General features: G+C 41.4%; 1 protein-coding gene and 1 non-coding gene across 10 annotated transcripts in view; both read right to left on the reverse strand.

Annotated features, from left to right (window-relative positions):
- The window catches only part of pcdh15b (protocadherin-related 15b), a 1538224-nt gene that overhangs the window by 642161 nt on the left and 873136 nt on the right, over positions 1-22927 (reverse strand). The window lies entirely within an intron of this gene.
- LOC122561422 (U6 spliceosomal RNA) lies at positions 4993-5099 on the reverse strand. Its single transcript, XR_006315004.2, has one exon. It is a non-coding gene; the product is annotated as a U6 spliceosomal RNA (small nuclear RNA).

The raw sequence follows: 22927 nt of genomic DNA on the forward strand, positions 1-22927 counted from the left end.
CTAACTCTAGGCTTGACAATTTCTGTTTGGTATCCCTTGAAATTATCAAAATTCAATTTCCTGTGTCTTTATATCACCAAATCATCCCAGTGCCAAAGAAAAGTCATGCAGTATGACGCAACAACTACCACCCAGTGGCTCTGACATCCATAATTATGAAGTGCTTCGAGAGATTCGTCATGGCTCGCATCAACTCGAGCCTCCCAGATTGCCTTACAGTTTGCAACAGGTCCATAGTATATGCCATGGCCCCACACTCATCCCTGGAACATCTGGACAACAAGGCTCCTACTTATTGACTACAGCTCCACCTTCAACACCATAATTCCAACACTCCTCTCCAAACTCTGGGATCCAGGTCTCTGCTCCCCTCTCTATAATTGGAGTTTCGACTTCATGGGCATTAGACCACCATCAATAAGGATAGGGGACATTTTCTCCACAATAATCCTCAACACTGGTGTCACGCAAAGCTGCATACTCAGGCCCCTACTATGCTCCTTATATAAACAAGACTGTGTGGCTAAATTCCACACAAAGTCCATTTACATGTTTGCTGACGACATCACTATTGTAGGTCAGATCTCAAACAACAATGAAATGGAGCACAGCAAGAAGATATAGTCCTTTGTGACATGGTGTAGAGACAACAAACTCTCCATCAATATCACAAAAATGAAGGATCTAGTATTGACGTCAGGAAGTGGAGTGAAGGGCATATGCCTGTCTGCATCAATGGAGCTGAGATGGAGATGGTCATGAGCATCAGGTTCCTGGGAGTGATGATCACCAAGAATCTGTCTTAGTCCACCCACATTGATACTATAGTCAAGAAAGTACAACAACGCTACTTCCTCAGAAGGCTAAGGAAATTTGGCATGACCATAAAGACTCTTAAAAATTTTTGTACATGCGCCATGGAAAGCAGACTATGTGGATGCATCACAACATGGTATGGCAGCTACTCTTCTGCAAGAAATTAGAGAGAGTTGTCAACACAGTCCAGTCCATTACACAATCAGCCTCCCATCCAGTGACTCTGTCTACACTTCCCACTGCATCGGAAAAGCAACCAACGTAACCAAAGACCTCGCCCACCCCAGTTATACCCTCTTCCGTCAGGAAGAAGATATAAAAGTTTGAATGCAGATATGAACAGATTGAAGAACATCATCGTCCCTGCTGATATGAGACTTTTGATGGATTGCTGAAATGTTAACGTTGATCTCTCTCTGCACTCTCTCAGCAGCTGTGACATTCTGATGCAGTTATATAGTATGGTCTCTTGTAAAGCATGTAAGACAACATTTTTCACTGTACCTTGGTACATGTGACATCAAAAAATCAAATCAAGTCAAAACTACTCATTTAGCTTTGTATTCACTGACTTGCATTGAACTACTGACTAATTGGGAGCTAATTTCAAAATGCTTATCCTTGTTTTCAAATCCTCCCAGGGCCTAGATCCTTCTTACATCTATAATATTGCCCAGTCGCACAATCTATCATGCAATCTACATTCCTCTAATTCTGGCCCGTTGGCCAATCTTAATTTTATTTTTTATGCCATTGACGTCAGTGCCTTCAGTAGTCAAAGCTCTAAAGCCCTTAAACACTTCTTGAGCCATTATGCCTTAATCTGTCTTCTCCTTCAAAACACTTAAAGCCTACCTCTTTATTCAAGCTTTTGACCAATCATCTGAGTATCACCTTTATGGCTCGATGTCAACATATGCTTTATAAAGCTGCTCTGAAGTGCCTTGACACATCATTACATGAAAGACATGACAATCAATCAATCCTTCTGTTGTTGTTTGCATATAGCAGTTACATCAATTAAATTTTCAATGTTCATGTGTGCACAAATCAATAGTGGGGAGGAAAACATCAATCAATTCCAGGATTTTTCATTGGCATTTAACAGTTCCAGTCTAATCCTTTGGAATATGGACACATTCTTTAGGTAGGTTTTATCAATGTATTCTGTAAACCGTAACAAAATGATTTCTGTCGACCTCACCAGTGCTATGTATTGATCAGCAAGGTAGGAAGTGCATTTGAACCACACAGGAGGAGCTCTTGGTTACACTTCCAACTTTTAACTGTATTCTCTCACCTGCTAAATGAATAATCAAGGCTGGCAAAGTCATCACAAAATGCAATGTGACATGCAGAGGGCAGTTAGCAGCGCAGTTCCAACAACACTCGAGAACTTTGATACCATCAGGATAAAGCAGTTCCTTTTCACAGCCACCACATCCATAAACACCTATTACCTCCACCACTGATGTTCACTAGCAACACTGCACTATTTAAAAGATACCCTGCAGTAATTCACCAAGGCTCCCCAGACAGCACCTTCCAGTACCATCTTGAAGCATAAGAGTAGCAGACACGCACCAACACCAGCACCTGAAGTTTCCTCCTGAACAGCATTATAGGCCTACCTACAACAAATTAACTGCAACCGTTCAAATGGTAGCCCTTCTCAAGGGCAATGAGAGACCGAAAATGAATGCTGACCCAGACCAGCAACACCCATTTTCCACGAATGAATTATAGAAGTCACTTTCTTCACTTTGATGTTAATATCCGACCATAATTATCTCAGAATAATCTTAAAAGAAATTGATAAGTGAGGTTGTCATTTTGGCATAATTTTGGAAAATTAGAAATTTCAAAAGAAAATTGAAATAGGAATTTTTAAAGGAGATTATTCCTGTTTATTGGTGCAGTAGTCTATAACTGCATATGGTCAGGAAGGAGAGATCACACCCAGAGTGAGAATGAGCATATAGCTCAGGGAATTTGGAGACATTGTGGGAATTCAGTGCGAATGAAAAGAGGTAATTGCTTTTGTTGGTTCATAGTTTGTAAGGTCTTTTCATAGGATTAAATAAGCACAGAATCAAGAGCCCAGCACAAAAGAAAAAGTGACATCAAAGCAAAACCTTAAATTCATTGACTACTAATATCTGTTAATTCAACTATCTACTGTGGTTTAGTTTCAGATTGAATATAACCATGAGAAATATTTACAGGTGGCAAACTCAAAGATCAGTAGGAAATGTTTAAAATTAAAATGAAGGACTACGTAAAAAAATGTAGGGCCAGGTGATGTGTTGGACCTGCATGATGAGAGAGGTGATGGAACCCATTGGAATTCATTGTGACCACATTGTGGATTGCTTGACGAACTCCAGCTCAGAGTTGATGAGCTGGAGACTGAGTTTTGCAAATTGTGACACATCAGGGAGGGGGAGAGTTACTTGGATGCTGTGTTTCAGGAGGCAATCACACCCATTAGATTAACTACCTCAAATTCGGTCAGTGGTCATGGACAGGAGGGTGTGACTATGAGCAAGGCAGGTAGAGGTGAAGGAGACTCAACCCTTGAGCTTGTCTAACAGGTTTCAGATTCTTGCACAATATGTGTGGATGACAAGGAATACCAAGAGGATGAGCAATCTGACAATAGCACTCTGGTACTATTCAAGAGCTATTCAAGATAGGTGAAGAAAGAAAAATATAGTTGCAATCAGTGATAACATAGACAGGGGAATAGACACTGTTCTCTGTGGTCAGGATCAAGAGTCCCAAAGACTGGGTTCAACAAGAAGGGGGTCAGTCAGCACAGGATTGACAGTGTTGTACTGAAATATAAGCAGTATACGAAACAAGGTGGATGAGCTTGTAGCACAGGTTGAAATTGACAGATATAATGTTGTGGGTATAATGGAGACATGGCTGCAAGGGGATCAGGGCTGGTAACTAAATATCTAAAGGTATGTGTCCTATTTAAAGGATTCCTGAAGAAGGGCTTATGCCCGAAACATCGATTCTCCTGTTCCCTGGATGCTGCCTGACCTGCTGCGCTTTTCCAGCAACACATTTTCAGCTCTGATCTCCAGCATCTGCAGACCTCACTTTCTCCTATTTAAAGGATAGGCAGATGAACAGATGGGATGGGTTGCCTTATTAGTAAGAAATGAAATTAAGTTAAATCAATAGCAAGAAGTGATATCGAGTCAGAAGGTGCTGATTCTGTGTGGGGAGAGTTGAGGAATTGCAAAGGGAAAAATACTGTACTGGGAGTTGTATACAGGCCTCCTAGCAGTAGCCAAGATGTGGCAAGGAAAATAAATCAGGAGATAGAAAAGACACGTTAGAAAGACATGTTTACAATAAACATGGGGAATTTCAATATGCAGGTGGACTGGGAAAATCAGGTCAGTAGCCGATCCCAAGAAAAGTATTTCATGGAATGTCTATGAGATCGTTTTTTTTTTGAGCAGCTTGTGGTAGACCCACTAGTGAACAGACAATTCTGGATTTGGTGACATGTAGTGAGGCAGACTTGATTAGTGAGCTTGAGGTGAAGGAATTCCGAGGGGACAGTGACCATAATATGATAGAAATCACCCTGCAGATTGAGAGGGAGAAAGTTGAATCAGATGTAATGACTGAGTAAAGGTAACTACAAAAACATGTGAGAGGAGATGAACAGAGTTGGTTGGAGGAGGAGCCTGGTATGGGAAAATGGTGGAGCAGCAATGGCAGGAGTTTCTCGTGGTATTTTGGAAGGTGCAGCAAAAATTCACCCGAAGGAAGAGGAAGCATATTAAGGGGAGAACAAGGCAGCCATGGTTGACAAGGGATGTCAGGGATAGGATAAAAGCAATATTAGATTCTGATTAGATTAGATTCAATTCCCTACAGTGTGGAAACAGGCCCTTCGGCCCAACAAGTCCGACCCTCCGAAGAGCAACCCACCCCCCCTCTGACTAATGCACCTAACACTATGGGCAATTTAACATGGTCAATTCACCTGACCTGCACATCTTTGGATTGTGGGAGGAAACCGGAGCAAACCCACATAGACATGGGGAGAACGTGCATACTCCACAGAGACAGTTGCCCAAAGCTGGAATTGAACCTGGTCCCTGGTGCTGTGAAGCAGCAGTGCTAACCACTGAGCCACCATGCCGCCCAAAAAATATGGAATGTTTCATGAATTTGCATATCATCCTTCTGCAGGGGCTATGCTAATCTTCTCTGTATCGTTCCAATTTTAGTATATATGCTGCCGAAGTGAGCACAAAGAAGGAGAATATTGTGTGGTGAAGATTAGTGGGAAGCCAAAGGATTGGGAAGCCTTTCAAAACCTGCAAATGATAAACAAAACGGCAAGAATGGGGGACACAATTAAATCTGAGGCTAAGCTAGCTAGCAATATAAAAGAAGATTGCAAGAGTGTTCTTAGATATATAAAAGGTAAGAGAGAGGCGAGAGTGGACATTGAACTATCAAAAAATTAGGCTGAAGAAATAATAATGGAGACTAAAGGAATGAGAGAGAGTCATAAAGAAGAGTTGAATTCTCCCGATTCCTAAAAAGAAAGATACAGAATGCCTGAAAATCATAGAAAAATGGAGGTCGATCACAATTGGACTAATACTGCTTTGCCTTTTCAATAAAATTATGGCAAAGCAATTAAGTGATACAGTCCAGACTAACCCTAGAGAGAAAGGTTTCTTAGCTGTCACTCCAGGCTACACAAAAATATAGCTATTCTAGAAAATATCATAAGAGATGCCAGAAGGAACAGAAAGAACATGAATGGATACTTAGTATCAGTCTTCACCATGGATCCACCAATAACATGCCAGAATTTCAAGAGTGTTAGGGGAAGAAGTTGGTGTAGTGGCCATCACTAAGGAGATGACGCTGGGGAAGCTGAAAGGTCTGCAGGTGGAGAAATCACCCATTAGTTGAGATTTGTGAAGGCATTGGTGGTGTTCTTTCAGGAATCTCTGAAGTGAAGAAGGATCTCAGAAGACCAGAAAATGATAAATGTAGCATCTCTGTTTAAGAAGGGAGGGAGACAGAAGACAGGAAAGTATAGGATGGTTAGCCTGACCTATTTTAGAGTCGATTATTAAGGATGAGATTGCAAATACTTGGAAGTGCATGGTAAAATAGGAAGTCATCAAGAGGAAATCATGTCTGACAAATCTGCTAAAATCCTTGAGAAGGTAAAGAGCAAGTTAGACAAAGAAGAGATAGTGAATGTGATTTATTTGGATTTCCAGGATGCCTTTTGACAAGGAATACACAGGAAGCTGCTAAACAAGGTAAAAGTCCATGGTGTTAGGATCAAGGTACTGGCATGGATAGAGGATTGGCTGACTGGCAGAAAGCAGACAATGGGGATAAAGGGATATTTTTCAGAATGGCAGCTGGTGACTAGTGCAGTTCTGCAGAGATCAGTGTTGTATGATGATGCTGTCATTTAAAAAAAGCTATTTTGTCCTGGGTTAATTGAAGAGAGTTTGCAAAGGCAGAGGTGCTGAAGTGGCTATTGGAGACTAAGTCAACATTTTAAGAGGCTTTTAAGTTTTCTTTTTAAAAACAGTTGTAACAATGGAAGGGGAGTGGCTAGTTCTCTCAGACCAGGGTTTCTAGTTTTTATTAGCTGTAACAGTCAAAAGCTGTTTGGGTCCCAGAGGGTTGGACCTTCAGAAACTGATTCCTAGCTGCTACTTCTCAGAAACCTCTCTTGATGATGTTTCCTCTTGGATTAGAGAATTGCAGTTAAAAATCTGTGTCTGAATTTACTTTTTTGCCAAGGTATATTTATGGAACGTTATTACATTAGAACAGTTAATTAGTAATTGTGTCTGTATATATTATTTGTTAAGTTTTCCAATAGTTAAGTTATTCTAAATTCTTCTTTCTTTTGTGTGCATTTTAACTGTAGTATTTAAATAAATTGTTTTTTTTTGCTTCAAGTTGAGTACTTTGATTAGTCACATCACATTTGGAACACAATTCACATTTACCTTTAAAATGATAAAAGTTATGGTCTAGGCTAGTTTCTTCAAATATTTGGAGGGGGGGTTCTGATCTGGTCCATAACAGTTGGGATCACCACTATCCATGTTACACATTAACAAACTGGACAAAGGAAAGGAGGGCATTATTGCTCAGAGTGCAGATGGTATAAAGATAGATTGAGGGTCAGGTGGCTTTGAGGAAGTGGACAGACTGCAAAAGGACTTGGACAGGCTAGGGCAGTTGGCATAAGAAATGGCAGACAGAATACAATGTGTAGAAGTGTGAGGTTATGTACTTGGGTAGGAATAATATAAGCAAAGACTATTTTCTAAATGGGAAAAGGCTTTGGAAATCTGAGGCACAAAGGGACTTAGGAGTCTTAGTTCAGGATTCTCTTAAGGTTAACATGCAGATTGATTTTGGCAGTTAGGAAGGCAAATGTAATGTTCACATTCATTTCAAGATGGCTAAAACAAGGACAGAGATGTACTGCTGAGGCTGTGTAAGGCTCTGGTCAGACCCCATTTGGAATATTGTGAGCAGTTTTAGGACATTTATCTAAGAAAGGGTGTGCTGGCGTTGGAGGGTGACCAGAGGACGTTTACAAGAATGATCCCAGAGATTAAGTAGTTGTCACATCAGGAGCAGTTGAGGACTCTGTTCTGTACTCCATGGAATTTAGAAGAAAATGGGGGGATCTGATTGAAACTTATAGAGGTCCGAGAGGCCTAAACAGAATGGATGAGGAGGCATTTCTATGAGTTGCAGAGACTAGGAGCTGAGGGCATAAACTTTAGAACTGAAATGAGGAGGAACTTTTTTGGCCAGAGAGTTGTTAATGGTTTTCAACTTCAGGGCTCAGGGAAATCATCGGGATTTTCCCTCCAAAACAAAGTTGTAGATAGAAGTGCACTAGATTAAAAACCCTACACTGGCTCATCCCCTGTAGCTTTCCATGTGGTTAGTCTGAGAACATAATACCTTGGCATATTTTTGACATCTCCATGTTTTAGTTGCTGTGTCTCCTCTTCCCTCTGACTCTCTTCGCTGATTCGCACTGCATCTCTCTCCTTCAATTAAGTTTCCATCTTCTAAATTTCCCTCAAACCCCTGAATCGTGTAGGAGGTAATGGACAGTGCAGTGGTGGAAAAGCAGTCACTAATAATTGCAAGTGGGGAATGAGCAGAACATATATTTAACAGACCTTTTCCCCATCTCCTTCCTGAATCGTTTCACAACCCCTTTCTCCCATTATATCCACATACCTTCATTGCGTCACAATACATTTGCTTCCCTCCAGGGATTTATTCCTACCTTACGCTCACCTCTTCTCTATTAAACTGGCCATTTAACCTCTATTTCCACACTCCTTTTATCCAGTCTCTCACCTCTGCCTAAAGTCACCATCCAGATTCTATTCCCACTACCACAAGGGCGAGAGCTGTGAAAGCCCACTCAACTGGTTTCCATTCAACTCTTTTACTTCTTATCCCCTGATCGTATGCACATGCATCAAACTAGCCTTTATGTTTTCAAGATTAATTATCTGTGTCTTCTGTTGCTCAATGTATTGCACTCTCAACTCTGAATCACAAGGAGTTAAAATCCCAATTCTAGGTTTTCAACACAGAATCACATTTAACTCAGTGCTGCAGTACTGAGGGAGTGCTTTATTGTCAGAGATGCTGCTAGGACTTTAAACAGAGAACACATGTGCCTGCTCAGCCAGATGTAAAATATCTTATGGCATTATTTTGAATAGGATCAGGGATTATTCCTCAATCAACATTACATAAACAGATTATCTTGTAATAATCACACTAATGTTTGTGGGAGCTTGTCATGTGCCAGCTTGCTATATATTTCAGACTTTAAGACAGTTATTACATTTTACAAAGTATTTTATTGGCTGTAACATGTGCAGTCATCAGCAAAATGCTAGAAAACTGAAAGACTGAGGGTTTTCTCAGCCTGCTAGAAATTAACAAGTTTTACTTTCTTTGATGTTCATATGGTCAAGACTAGGCTCTTTAAGCAGCAAAGCCCAAGTGCTGATTAGTAGTTAATGCCAAACTGAAACCTGTGTTTTTGCCTCAGACACAAAGTAATATTACTTAAATAGAGATGTACATTTTTTGCATAAAACAGTAGAAATTAATCATGGGGCTGCCGCTAAATGGCATTATTATGCTGTTGTGTTGAAGTGACGGGTTGAAGTGTGTCTAATTTAATGCAAGAAGTGTCAGGAATAAGGGTAATTTACTTCGAGCATGGATCAGTACTTGGAGCTACGATGTTGTGGCCATTACAGAGACTTGGATATCACAGGAGTGGAATGGTTGTTGGATGTTCCGGGGTTTAGATGCTTCAAGAGGAATAGGGCGGGAGATAAAAGAGGTGCGGGAGTGGCATTGGTAATCAGGGATAGTATCACAGCTGCAAAAAGGGAGATCGTCGAGGAGGGTTTGTCTACAGAGTCATTATGGGTGGAAGTCAGAAACAGGAAAGGAGCAGTCACTTTATTGGGAATTTTCTATAGACCTTCCCACCTTCACCCTCCCACCCCAAAAGCAGCAGAGACACGGAGGAGCTGATTGGGAGGCGGATTTTGGAAAGGTACAGGAGTAACAAGGCTGTTGTCATGAGTGACTTCAACTTCCCTAATATCGATTGGAACCTCCTTAGTGCAAATAGTTTGGATGGAGCAGACTGTGTCAGGTGTGTCCAGGAAGGATTCCTGACTCAATATGTGGATAGGCCAACTAGGGGGGGAGCGCATATTGGACTTGGTGCTCGGCAATGAGCCAGGTCAGGTGTCAGATCTCTCGGGGGAGAGCATTTCGGTGATAGTGATCACAACTCCCTAATATTTACTATAGTCTTGCAGAGGGATACAAAAAGATGGTATGGGAAAGTATTTAATTGAAGGAGGAGGAGTTATAGTGCTATTGGACAGGAACTGTGGAGCATAAATTGGGTACAGATATTCTCAGGGAAATGCAAGACAGAAATGTGAAGGTTGATTGGGGAGCACTTGCTGCAAGTGCTGGATAGTTTTGTGCCACTGAGGCAAGGAAGGGATGGTCGGGTGCAGGAACCTTGGATGACAAGAGATGTGGAACATCTAGTCAAAAGGAAGAAGGAACTTTACTTAAGGTTGAGGAATCAAGGATCAGACAGGGCTCTAGAGGTTTACAAAGTAGCCTGGAAGGAACTGAAGAATGGACTTAGGAGACCTAGAAGGGGGCATGAGAAATCTTTGGCAGGTCAGAAAACCCCAAGGCATTCCACACTCACATGACGAACAAGAGGAAGGCCAGACTGAGGATGGGGCCGATCAGAGATAGTGGAGGGAACTTATGCCTGGAGTCGGAGATGGTAGGCGAAGTCTTTAATGAATACTTTGCTTCAGTATTCACTAGTAAGGAGGACTTTGTTGTTTCTGAGGAGAGCATGAAACAGGCTGATACATTCAAACAGGTTGTTGTTAAGAAGGAGGATGTGCTAGTAATTTTGAAAACATTAAGATAGATAAGTCCCATGGACCACACAAGATATACTCAAGGTTGGTACAGGAAACACGCGAAGATATTTTTGCCCTTTGCTGATGATCTTTGCATCCTCACTGTCCACTGGAGTTGTACCTGATAATTGGAGGGTGGCAAATGTTATTCCCTTGTTCAAGAAATGGCATAGGGATGACCCTGGGAATTACAGACCAGTCAGTCTTACATCGATGGTAGGCAAATTATTGGAGAGGATTCTGAGAGACAGAATTTATGATTATTTGGAAAAGCATAGCTTGATTAGAGATAGTCCACATGGCTTTGGGAAGAGGCAGATCATGCCTCATAAGCCTTATTAAATTCTTTGAGAATGTGACAAAACACATTGATGAAGGTAGAGCAGTGAACGTGATATATATTAATTTTAGCAAGGCGTTTGATGAGGTTCCCCATGGTAGGCTCATTCAGAAAGTAAGTAGACATGGGATACAGAGAAACTTGTCTGGCTGGCCCATAGAAGATAGAGGGTGGTAGTTGATGGAATGTATTCAGCCTTGAGCTCCGTGACCAATGGTGTTCCACACGGATCGGTTCTGGGATTTCTGCTCTTTGTGATATTTATAAATGACTTGAATGAGGAAGTGGAAAGGTGGCTTAGTAAGTTTGCCGATGACACAAAGGTTGGAGAAGTTGTTGATAGTGTGGAGCGCTGTTGTAGGTTGCAAAGGGACATTGACAGGATGCAGAGATAGGCTGAGAAGTGGGACAGAGTTCAACCTGGAAAAGTGTGAAGTGGTTCATTTTGGAAGGTCCAATTTTAATGCAGAATACAAGGTTAAAGGCAGGATTCTTGGCAGTGTGGAGGAACAAAGGGATCTTGGGGTCCACATTAATTGATCCCTCAAATTTGTCATTAAAGCTGATAGGGTGGTTAAGAAGGCATATGGTTTGTTGGCTTAGCAGGGGGATTGAGAGATTAAGAGCCATAAGGTTATGCTGTAGTTCTATAAAGGCCTGGTTAGACCACACTTGGAATACTGTGTTCAGTTCTGATTGCCTCATTATAGGAAGGATATGGAAGCTTTAGAGAGGGTGAAGAGGAGATTTACCGGGATGCTGTCTGAACTGGAGAGATGTCTTAAGAAGAAAGGTTATGAAGGAGCTAGAGGTTTTCTTATTGGAATGAAGAAGGATGAGAGGTGTACAAGATGATGAGAGGCATAGATAGAGTGGATAGCCAGAGACTTTTTATCAGGGTAGAAATGGCTATCATGAGGGGGCATAATTTTAAGATATTTTTTAGATTCGATTCCCTACAGTGTGAAAACAGACCCTTCAGCCCAACAAGTCCACACCAACCCTCCGAAGAGTAACCCACCCCCTTCTGACAAATACACCCAGCACTATGGACAATTTAGCATGGCCAATTCACCTGACCTGCACATCTTTGGACTGTGGGAGGAAACCGGAGCACCCGGAGGAAACCCACACAAACACGGGGAGAATGTGCAAACTCCACACAGACAGTTGCCCGAGGCTGGAATCGAACCTGGGACCCTGGTGCTGTGATGCAGCAGTGCTAACCACTGAGCCAGTTATCGGAGGAATATTTAGGATAGATGTCAGAGATGTACAGAGTTTTTTACACAGAGAGTGGTGGGTGCATGGAATGCACTGACAGCAGTAGTAGTCGAGTCAGATATATTAGGGGCATTTAAGCGACTCTTGGATAGGCATATGGAAGACAGTAAAGTGTAGGGTTTGTAAGTTAGTTTGATCTTAGAGTAGGAAAAAGGTTGGCACAACATCGAGGGCCAAAGAGCTTGTACTGTGCTATACTCTTCTATGTTCTTTATCAACTGCAATCAGGGCTTTGAAGTTGGAGATGCATACAGTGCTAAAGTTAAAAATCACACAACACCAGGTCCAACAGGTTTATTTGGAAGCACTAGCTTTCGGAGTGCTGATTCTGATTGTGTCACCTGATGAAGGAGCAGCGTTCAAAAGCTGGTGCTTCCAAATTAACCCGTTAGACTATAGCCTGGTGTTGTGTGATTTTTAACTTTTTTACACCTCAGTCCAACACCGGCATCTCTAAATCATGACGACAGTGCTAAAGACAGTGGCTTCAGTAAGGTGGCAGGCTATGACACTTCAGCCCTCTCATTAGGGCCTCAATGTGCTCTTAAACAAGTGCTTGATGGATATCAGGATATTTCGCAGGATCAGGTTCAAAGCAACAGAGATGGTTCCATAATATCAATAACTAGATTGTGTGCACTTGTCTGACAAAGCTGTGACTGTACAGTGCATCATTATGAAATCTGAACTTCTGTTGGGCTACATAATTATAAATAGGAAGTACAAAAGCCAAGACATTTTTCAAAACCCATATAAAACAATTTAACCCCATTTTAATGCAAGTTCCCAATTCTGGGCACCTGAAGGATGTGAAGATGGGGGTGAAGTGGAGGAAGTGGTGGGCAATAATAGTTCTGGAGACAAGAGAAGCACTAGTACTCAAGATGTCTCTTCCTGGCTCTGACTATAACATAATTGAATATCTGGCATTGTGCATAATGGCAGTGGGAGATGGAGTGTGGAGGGGGATGGTGATCTGATATCATTTATTTTGTGTCATCACCCAAATTGATTCCCTACCCAGGCTAGCTTGGATCCCAATCTATCCTTTGTCACCTGACTCTAACTGCCTCAGTTTAATAAAAGCAAACTACCGTGGATCCTGGAATCTGAAACCAAAAGCGAAAATGCTGGAAAATCTCAGCAGGTCTGGCAGCTTCTGTAAGGAGAGAAAAGAGCTGAGGTTTCGAGTCTAACTGATCCTTTGTCAAATTTAAGAAAAGGGAGAAATAGGGAGGTATTTCCCCGGGTACAACAGTGTTACAAGGGGACATAAATTTAAGGTGAAGGGTGGAAGGTATAGGGGAGATGTCAGGGGTGGGTTCCTTACCCAGAGAGTGGTGGGGGCATGGAATGCGCTGCCTGTGGGAGTGGTAGAGTCAGAATCTTTGGTGACCTTTAAGCAGCAATTGGATAGGTACATGGATGGGTGCTTAAGCTAGGACAAATGTTCGGCACAACATCGTGGGCCGAAGGGCCTGTTCTGTTCTGTGCTGTATTGTTCTATGTTCTATGTTCTATGTTTTTATACTGAGCTGAGAGAAGGTGAGTCATGGCTCCAGAAGCAAAGGTAGCAATAAAGAGGTGATAATGACAGTGCATAGAGAGATTATAGGGAGATTAGGAGCTGTGAGTGACTAAGGCTGAAGCCAGTGCTATGTGATAAAATATGGGGCGGATGGGTGAAGCAGAGGCAAAATGGAAAACAGGGGAGAAGGGTAGCAAGGGGGGAAGAGGAGAGGAAAAAAGTGATGAGAGAAGGGGGAGCGAGAGAAACAGAGACAATCAAGAAATAAGAGGTACAGCACAGTGAAAAAAAATTTTTTAAAATAAATAAAATAAATGAAATAAAATTACGGAGCAGAATGAAAACAGAGGGGTCGAGATGAGATAATCATCTGAAGTTGTTGAATTCAATGTTGAGACCGGCAGGCTGTAATGTGTCTAGTCGGAATATGAGATGCTGTTCTTCCAGTTTGTGTTGAACTTCACTGGAACATTGCAGCAGGCCAAGGACAGACATGTGGGCATGGGAGCAGGATTGTGAGTTGAAGTGGCAAGCCACGGGAAGGTCCGGGACCTGATTGCGTACAGACCGAAGGTGCTCAGCAAAGTGAGCACCCAGTCGACATTTTGTCTCTCCGATATAGAGGAGACCACATTGGGAGCAAAGAATGCAATAGACCAAATTGAAAGAGGTACAAGTGAAACACTGCTTAATCTGAAATGAGTGTCTGGGGCCTTGGATGGTGAGCATGGAAGAGGTAAAGGGGCAGGTGTTGCACCTTCTGCGATTGCATGGGAAGGTGCTGTGTGTGATGGGAGAGGTGTTAGGTGTGATGGGAGAGGTGTTAGGTGTGATGGGAAGGTGCCGTGTGTGATGGGATAGGTGTTAAGGGTGATGGGAAGGTGCCGTGTGTGATGGGAGAGGTGTCAGGTGTGATGGAGGAGTAGACTAGGTTGTCCCAGGGGGAACGATCTCTGCGGAATGCAGACAGAGGGAGGGAAGGGAAGATGTGTTTAGTGGTGCCGTTGTGTTGGAGTTGACCCTAACCACCTTCTATTCACCATGGATGTGCAATCTCTTTACACCTCCATTCCACACCAAGACGGCTTGAAAGCTCTTCGCTTCTTTCTCGAAAAGAGGCCCGAACAATATCCATCCACCACCACTCTCCTCTGCTTGGCTGAACTAGTTCTCTCTCTCAACAACTTCTCCTTCAACTCATCCCATTTTCTCCAAATCAAAGGTGTAGCAATGGGTACCCGCATGGGTCCTAGCTATGCCTGCCTTTTCATGGGGTATGTGGAACACTTTTTGTTCCAGGCCTACCTGTGTCCCGTCTCACAACTGCTTTATCGGTACATCGATGACTATTTCGGTGCAGCTTCATGCTTTCGTCCTGACCTGGAAAAATTCATAAACTTCGCTTCTAGCTTCCATCCCTCTATCACCTTCACCTGGTCCATTTCCGACACTTCCTTTCCTTGACCTTTCTGTCTCTACTTCTGGCAATAGTCTATCCATTAATATCCATTACAAGCCCACTCACTCCCACAGCTATCTGGACTACAGTTCTTCTCACCCTACATCCTGTAAGGACTCTATCCCTTTCTCTCAGCACCTTCACCTCCACCGCATTTGTTCCAATGAGGCCACTTTCCAAAGTGGTGCTCTTTGTATGTGCTCCTTCTTCTCCAACCGCGGCTTCCCACCTACAGTTGTTGACAGGGCTCTCGACAGCATGCGGTCCATCTCTCGCGCCCTGAACCTCATCCCTCCTTCTCCTCCCAGAACAAGGGTAGGGTCCCTCTTGTTCTCACCTTTCACCCCACCAGCCTTCACATGCAAAGAATAATCCTCCGCCATTTTTGCCAACTCCAACACGACGCCACCACTAAACACATCTTCCCTTCCCTCCCCCTGTCTGCATTCCGCAGAGATCGTTCCCCCTGGGAACAACCTAGTCCACTCCTCCTTCACACTTAACACCTCTCCCATCACACACGGCACCTTCCCATCACACCTAACACCTCTCCCATCACACACGGCACCTTCCCATGCAATTGCAGAAAGTGCAACACCTGCCCCTTTACCTCTTCCATGCTCATGATCCAAGGCCCCAAACACTCATTTCAGATTAAGCAGTGTTTCACTTGTACCTCTTTCAATTTGGTCTATTGCATTCGTTGCTCCCAATGTGGTCTCCTCTATATCGGAGAGACAAAATGCAGACTGGGTGATCGCCTTGCTGAGCACCTTCAGTCTGTACGCAATCAGGTCCCAGACCTACCCGTGGCTTGCCTCTTCAACACACAATCCTGCTCCTATGCCCATATGTCTGTCCTTGCCCTGCTGCAATGTTCCAGCGAAGCTCAACGCAAACTGAAGGAACAGCATCTCATCTTCGACTAGGCACGTTACAGCCTGCCAGTCTCAACACTGAATTCAACAACTTTAGATGATTATCCCACCTTGATCCCTCTGTTTACATTCTGCTCCGTAATTTTATTTTATTTATCTTTTTTAAATATTTTTTTCACTGTTCTGTACCTCATATTTCTTGATTGTCTCTCTTTCTCTCGCTCCCCACTCTCGTCACCCTTTTCCTCTCCTCTTCCCCCTTTGCTACCCTTCTCCCCTGATTTCCATTTTGCCTTTGCTTCACCCATCCGCCCCATATTTTGTCACGTAGCACTGGCTTCAGCCTTGGTCATTCACAGCTCCTAATCTCCCTATAATCTCTCTATGCACTGTCATTATCACCTCTTTATTGCTACCTTTGCTTCTGGAGCCATGACTCACCTTCTCTCAGCCTGGTATAAATACCTCCCGATTTCTCCCTTCTTTTTAGCTTTGACAAAGGGTCAGTTAGACTCGAAACGTCAGCTCTTTTCTCTCCTTACAGATGCTGCCAGACCTGTTGAGATTTTCCAGCATTTTCTCTTTTGCCTCAGTTTAGTGTCTTTTTTGAAGTTTACAGAAGATAGAATGTTAATAAACTTAACCGTTTTCTTCAATTAAATGAAGTAAAGGAACATCCCATAATTTGTTTTATTATAAAGTTATTCACAGGATGAGGATTTTGCTGGCCAGGCAAACATTTAGTGCTCATCCCTAATTGCTCAAAGGGCAGTTTGAGTATCAATTACATTACTGTGGGTCTGGAGTCACGTGTAGACCACTCCATGTAAAGATGGCAGTTTCGCTCCCTAAAGACATTAGTGAAACAGATTTTTTTTTCTGAGAACTGTTAATGGCTTTGTGGTCATCATTGTGAGGCTTTGGAGAGGGTGCAGAAGAGATTTACCAGGATGCTGCCTGGATTAGAGGGTATGAGCTATAAAATATAGGTTGGAAAAACCTGGTTTGTTTTCTCTGGAGCAGCAGAGGCTAAGGGAAGACTTGATAAAAGTATATAAAATTATGAGATACATAGATAGGATTGATGGTCAGAATCTTTTTTCCCAGAGTTAAAATGTCAAATACTAGGGATCATGCATTTAAAGTGAGAGAGGGAAGGTTCAAAAGAATGTGAGGGGCAATATGTTGACTCACAGAATGGTAGGAGTCTGGAATATGCTGCTAGGGGTTGCGGTGGACGTGGATGTGATAGGGAGATTTAAGGGACTTTCAGATAAGCACATGAATATGCAAGGAATGGAGGGATATGGATCAAAGGCAGGCAGAAGGGATTAGTTTAATTTGATGTCATAGTCAACACATTGTGCGCTGAATGGGCCCATTCCTGTGCTGTGCTGTACTGTTCTATGTTTTATTGGACTCTAATTCCAGATATTTACTGAATTCAAACTCAGGTCTGCAGAATATTCCCTGGGTCTCTGGATTAACAGTGCAGTGATAATAACACCTGGTTATTATCACCCATCAGGGAAAGTAAATGAAATGACAGGAGGTAATGAAAACTCTCTCAACAGTATAGCAGGTGGAATTGTTCAGATTCAGCTGCAAAATATAATGCAAAGTACAATCAAAGTTGCATGGACTCTTACTTCTTGATATTTAAAACATATATATTTATCTTGCACAAACATTTTGGTGATTAGAAGTTTTAGTTGTAAAAAGAAGTGAATTCAAAGAAAACAAGCATATTAAGTGACTTCTACAAATACAATATACAGTAATGGACAGATTGCATATCTGTCTATCAAATCAGTTCATATCACACAGTATAATATCTTTAACGTTGAAACTGCTTATCCTGCCACGTTGTTGCATATAATGAATTTTCAATAAATGGTACGCCATGGTTTTGAATGTAATGTATAACACGTGTATTAATAGATTTCATGTGGTGATGCTCTTCATACATCAAATGATGGATTGTTAAAATGACAAGAATGCTGAAACCATGTAATGCACAGGGTGTTATTCTGCTGCTAAACCTATCTAAAGGTTACAAAATCTAATTTAGTCGTGTAAATCAGACTCTGTTCAATTAACATTTAACAGTTGTTTGATCCCAGACATTTGCAGTGTTAAAATGTGAAGAAATTCATTCAAAATAAATTATCCACTTCAGACCATCACCCACTATTTTATACTGATTCTGATCATGCCCTATTTACATTTTAATGGTTATTATGGATTCTGCTTCTGCCATTAAGTTTGAAAATGTAAATTGTGTATTTTAAAAATTGCAGATAAAGAAAAATCTAATTTTGTACCTTGAGTGATCGAACCAAAAGCATGTATTTATCTTTAAAAAACAGATAAATATGTTTTCTCTGTCAGTACAGTATTTATCACTGACCAAATCACACTCCACCCTCAAATCCCTGGGGCCTGATTATTTACATCTCAAAGCACAAAGAAGTTACCTGAGAAGTGGATGCATTAGTCATCATCTTTAAAGATTCTACAGACTTTCGAACAGTTTCTACAGATTGGAGGCTGGTTAATATAATTCTGCTTTGTTTAAGAAAAGGAGGTAGAAAGACAGCAAGTATAGACAGATTAGTTTAACATTGATCATGGAAAACATGCTAGAATCCAGTTTAAAAGAATACTCGTAAAATTGACAGGATCAGACAGAGTCAGCATGAAATTATGAAAGAGAAATCATGCTTGACAAATCTATTGAAACTTTTCAAGAGGAGTGGAGTTATGAGAGAGTCAATGATGCAGCTTACTTGGATTGACCATCTAGTTCACAAATGTCCTTCAGGGAAGGAAATATGCCATCCTTAACTGATCTGGCCTACACTTGGCTCCAGATCCACAGCAATGAGGTCAACTATTAACTGCCTTCTGGGTGATTAGAGATGGACAACAAATTTTGGCCTCACCCTGTAACACACATATCCCATGAATGAATTTTAAAAAATATATTTTGGAAGGTTTTCAAGAAGGTCCCACTTAAGATATTAGCACATAAAATTAAAGTGCATAGGACTGGGGATAGTGTACTGACATTGATAGAGAACTTTTGGCAGACAGGAAACAAAGAGTAAGAAAAAAGGCATTATTTTTCATGTGGCAGGCATCAGTTGGTGGGGCATAGTGGTGACGAGTGCTTGGGCTCCAGCTATTTACAATATATATCAATGAATTAGATGAGGGAACTAAATATAGTATCTCCAAATTTGACAATGATACAAAAAATGGGTGGGAAAAGTGAACTGTGAGGAAGATGCAAAGATGCTTCAGTGTGGTTTGAATACATTGAGCAAGTGAGCAAATGTATGGTGTTGAAGTACAATGAGAATAAATGTAAAACAAGGTGAGTAGGTGCTGCATAGATTAGTAAAAGCAGACGTACAATGAGACCTGAGTGTTCTTGTACATTAGTCACTGAAAGTAATTACGCAGTTTCAGTAGGCAGTGATTGATGGTTAGCACTGTTACCTCACAGCACTAGGGACCTATGTTTGATTCCAGCCTTGGACGACTGTCTGTGTGGTGCTTGCATGCTCTGCTTGTGCCTACACAGATTTCCTTCCGATGCCCCCACACTTCATTCAAGAGAAAGTGAAGACTGCAGATGCCAGAGAGTCAGAGTCAAAAGGTGTGGTACTGGAAAAAGCAAGCAAGTCAGGCAGCATCAGAGGAGCAGGAGAATCTATGTTTCGGGCATATGTCCTTCCTGACCAAGGGCTTATGCCTGAAATGTCAACTCTCCTGTTCCTCTAATGCTGTCTGACTGCCTGTACTTATTCCAGCACCATGCTTTTTGTCTCTTCATTCAAGAGAATTTGAGTTTAGGTGCAGGATATCTTTCTGGAATTGTAAATGGTGTTGGGTGAGGTCACTCCTGGAGTATCGCATACAATTGAGTCTCTTTATCGAAGGAAGAATGCTCTGGCTATGAAAGGAGTGCAATAAAGTTTTACCAGATTGGTTCCTTAGATGGCAGGACTGATGTAGGAAGATAGACTACTTCATTTAGGTCTATACTCACTGCAGTTTAGAAGAATGAGGGGATTTAGAAACCCTTAAAGTTCTGGCAGATCTAGACGTGATAATCACATAATCAAATGTTCCTGATGACTGGAGTCTACAACCAGTGGTCAAAGTTGAAGGATATGGGGTAGGCTATTTAGGACTAAGAGGAGGAGAATTTCTTTTTCAACCAGAGAGTGGTGAGCCTGTGGAATTCCCTGTTTTCATTGCATGTTTTCAAGAAGGTGATAGTTGAAGTTCTTATTGCTAAAGGGATTGGATGATCAGCCATGATCTGGTTGAATAACAGTATTTCTGGAGGGCTGAATTGCCCACTCCTGCTCTTAATTTTCAGGTTTCTATCAATCATTCCAATGATGTTTTTGCTCTTCTTGGTTCAAGTGCAAGCGAGAGTGCGAATTTCAGAGAATGTGAAAGAGAGAAGAAATATTGGTACGTTAAGAAAGAGGAAAGTGCTAAGAATATTGTGCAGAATACAATGCACACTCTGTGGGCTGCCTAGGTTTACAATGTAAAGTAGAAATGCCGTCTCTTCACTGCAACACTTGGACACATGGCACTTCAAGATGTTAAGGATTTTGTATATGATCTTCTTCACCTAACTACACAAGCATTTCATACCAATAAGAGTTTAATAGTGCCCTGTGGTAATCAGTTTGCCTATTTCAATTTGTTTTTTGATGCAAATACATGACCTGCATTTGATTATGAATGTGTTTTGTCTCTGCTTATTAAGTAGTGTCCACATTGCTCTTGAGAGCCTTTGCCATTCAAAGTGCCACTACACATACACAAGTGTTGTGGTGACATGTTGCCACTCCTACTTTCCACTATGAATCTGGTCATCTGCATAAATTATCTGCTCACAGAAAACTATTGACACAGAGTGTTATGTAAATAAATTTGGCAGAGAAATTCAAGTCTAAAACAGGGATTAGTGAAGTATGTGCAAAAAGTAATAGCGATTGGTTATCATGTAGCGGCACGGTGGCTTGATGATTAGCACTGTTGCCTCAGCACCAGGGACCCACATTCCATTCTAGCCTCGGGCAACTGTCTGTGTAATGTTTGCATGTTCTCCCTGTGTCTGCACAGATTTCCTCTGGATGCCTCCACACTCCAAAGATTTGCAGGCTAGGTGGATTTGCCATGGGAAATGCAGGTGGATAGGGTAGATGGTTGGGATGCACTTTGGAGTGTTAGTGTGGACTCAATAGACTGAATGTATGATTCTGTGATAATGAATTGAAATACAGTTTTGAATGAGGTGAGAACCAAATTCTGCAACATCACAAACAAGAACTAAAAAATCTGTAAGTAACAATTGAACATATATCAATATCATTTATCATTTTCTTTGATTGTGAAATATCCAAGTGTCAATAACAGCATTTCTCTGCCAGTGTCTTTTGTCCATCTAACATCGCCGTCTTCTGAAACTCTATTTCAAAGTAACATAAATGTGATTTGTTATCTCACTGTGGTTTCTTTGTGTCATTAATAAGGAGGGAGTCAATTGAAAATTTACATTACCACTGAAAACTGAGACTTTGAAAATGTGTTTTGTACTGGTGTGTACAATTCATTTTAGAACAAAGCCAAACAGCATAATGCTGAGCAGCTTTTCACACATTTCTGGTTCCAAGGTTCTACATCATTTCACTCAATATATTGTTTGGTTCATTGAACAACAAAATTATAGAATTAACTGCTGATTCTATTTTGTCAGAAATGCATTTTCATCTAAAAGCACAATTATATTTCAACTTGATGGTATAATTTCTGATCTGGCTATAAATTTAGTACTGCATCAATATATATTAAAAAAAAATCAGCGGTTCCTTGACAATGCATGACAGCAGAGCCTGAGGAGTGAACCTGACTAGAAAGCTAACATAAAATGCTAACAATCCCATGACAATTCTCTCAACATGTTATTGTTGGCATTTGCAATAAAATCAATTGAAACTACCCTCTCAAGCTCCAGATGTGTTCAACATTCACCTAATAGACTGAAAGGTACCTATGGTTTCAATGTACTTTAGAACGTAACCACATATAAAGTTTGGTGCAACTTTAACTTTGTTTAAATACTGTTTGGAAATAGATTGAGTTTAGGTGCAGGATATCTTTCTGGAATTGTAAATGGTGTTGGGTGAGGACTTACTGGTTCAGTTAGATATCCCAGTGCCAACTGCTTATGCGCAACGTAATTTTGTCTATAGATGTGTGTGTGTGTGTGTGTGTGTGTGTGTGTGTCTGTGTGTGTGTGTGTGTGTGTCTGTGTATACACAAATATAATATATATTTGACAGTTTAAATCTTTTGTTCATCATATTTGCACATTGTATTTGGGAGTTAAGTTTGCAAAGACCTAGTTTTTCACTTGTTACTCAAGGATCCCAGCTGATGTGCACAGTCTAGTACTGGAAATCATGTGCTGTTCACCCCTCCTGACACAGTCACTATAAATATATTAATTTGAACCACTTTTTAATGACAATTATAAATAATGTTGAAATGTGATGTTATTTTAATAATTTGTTTTTTTCATTTTCTTATCTGCATTTTCAAAAGTCTGTACTTGTCAATCATTTAAAGAATACATACACTTATGAGCTGGATATTTAGGTCAGCAAGGTGGCTCTATCATGGGTAAAATTTAGAAGAGGCTAGATGTTGCAAGTGCTGCCTCAGGACATGGTATTTCTCATTTCCTCAGGGGCAGGAATGGGAATGGGTCAGGATTTGTGCATGCATGGCTCACGGAGGTACCTGGCTACTTAAATCATTAACTGCTTTCCCTGCTGTGATTGTTGTCATCAACGAAGGTGAAATGTATAACGTGCAGTGAAGACCTGATAATAGCAGATCTGAACAGTGCATATTTTATGCAATGCCAGGGGACCACCTTGGAGAGGTGAGTTGCCCTTATGGAAAGGGACACATTGCATCTTTGAGGCAGGTGAGGAATCCTTTTGGATCTGAAATAAGGTGAGACCTTGAGAGATTAGGTGT

Source organism: Chiloscyllium plagiosum, unplaced genomic scaffold (assembly GCF_037043375.1).
Source record: "Chiloscyllium plagiosum isolate Xiang-an unplaced genomic scaffold, Cpla_swu_hap1 HiC_scaffold_22, whole genome shotgun sequence".
Lineage (NCBI taxonomy): Eukaryota > Metazoa > Chordata > Chondrichthyes > Orectolobiformes > Hemiscylliidae > Chiloscyllium > Chiloscyllium plagiosum.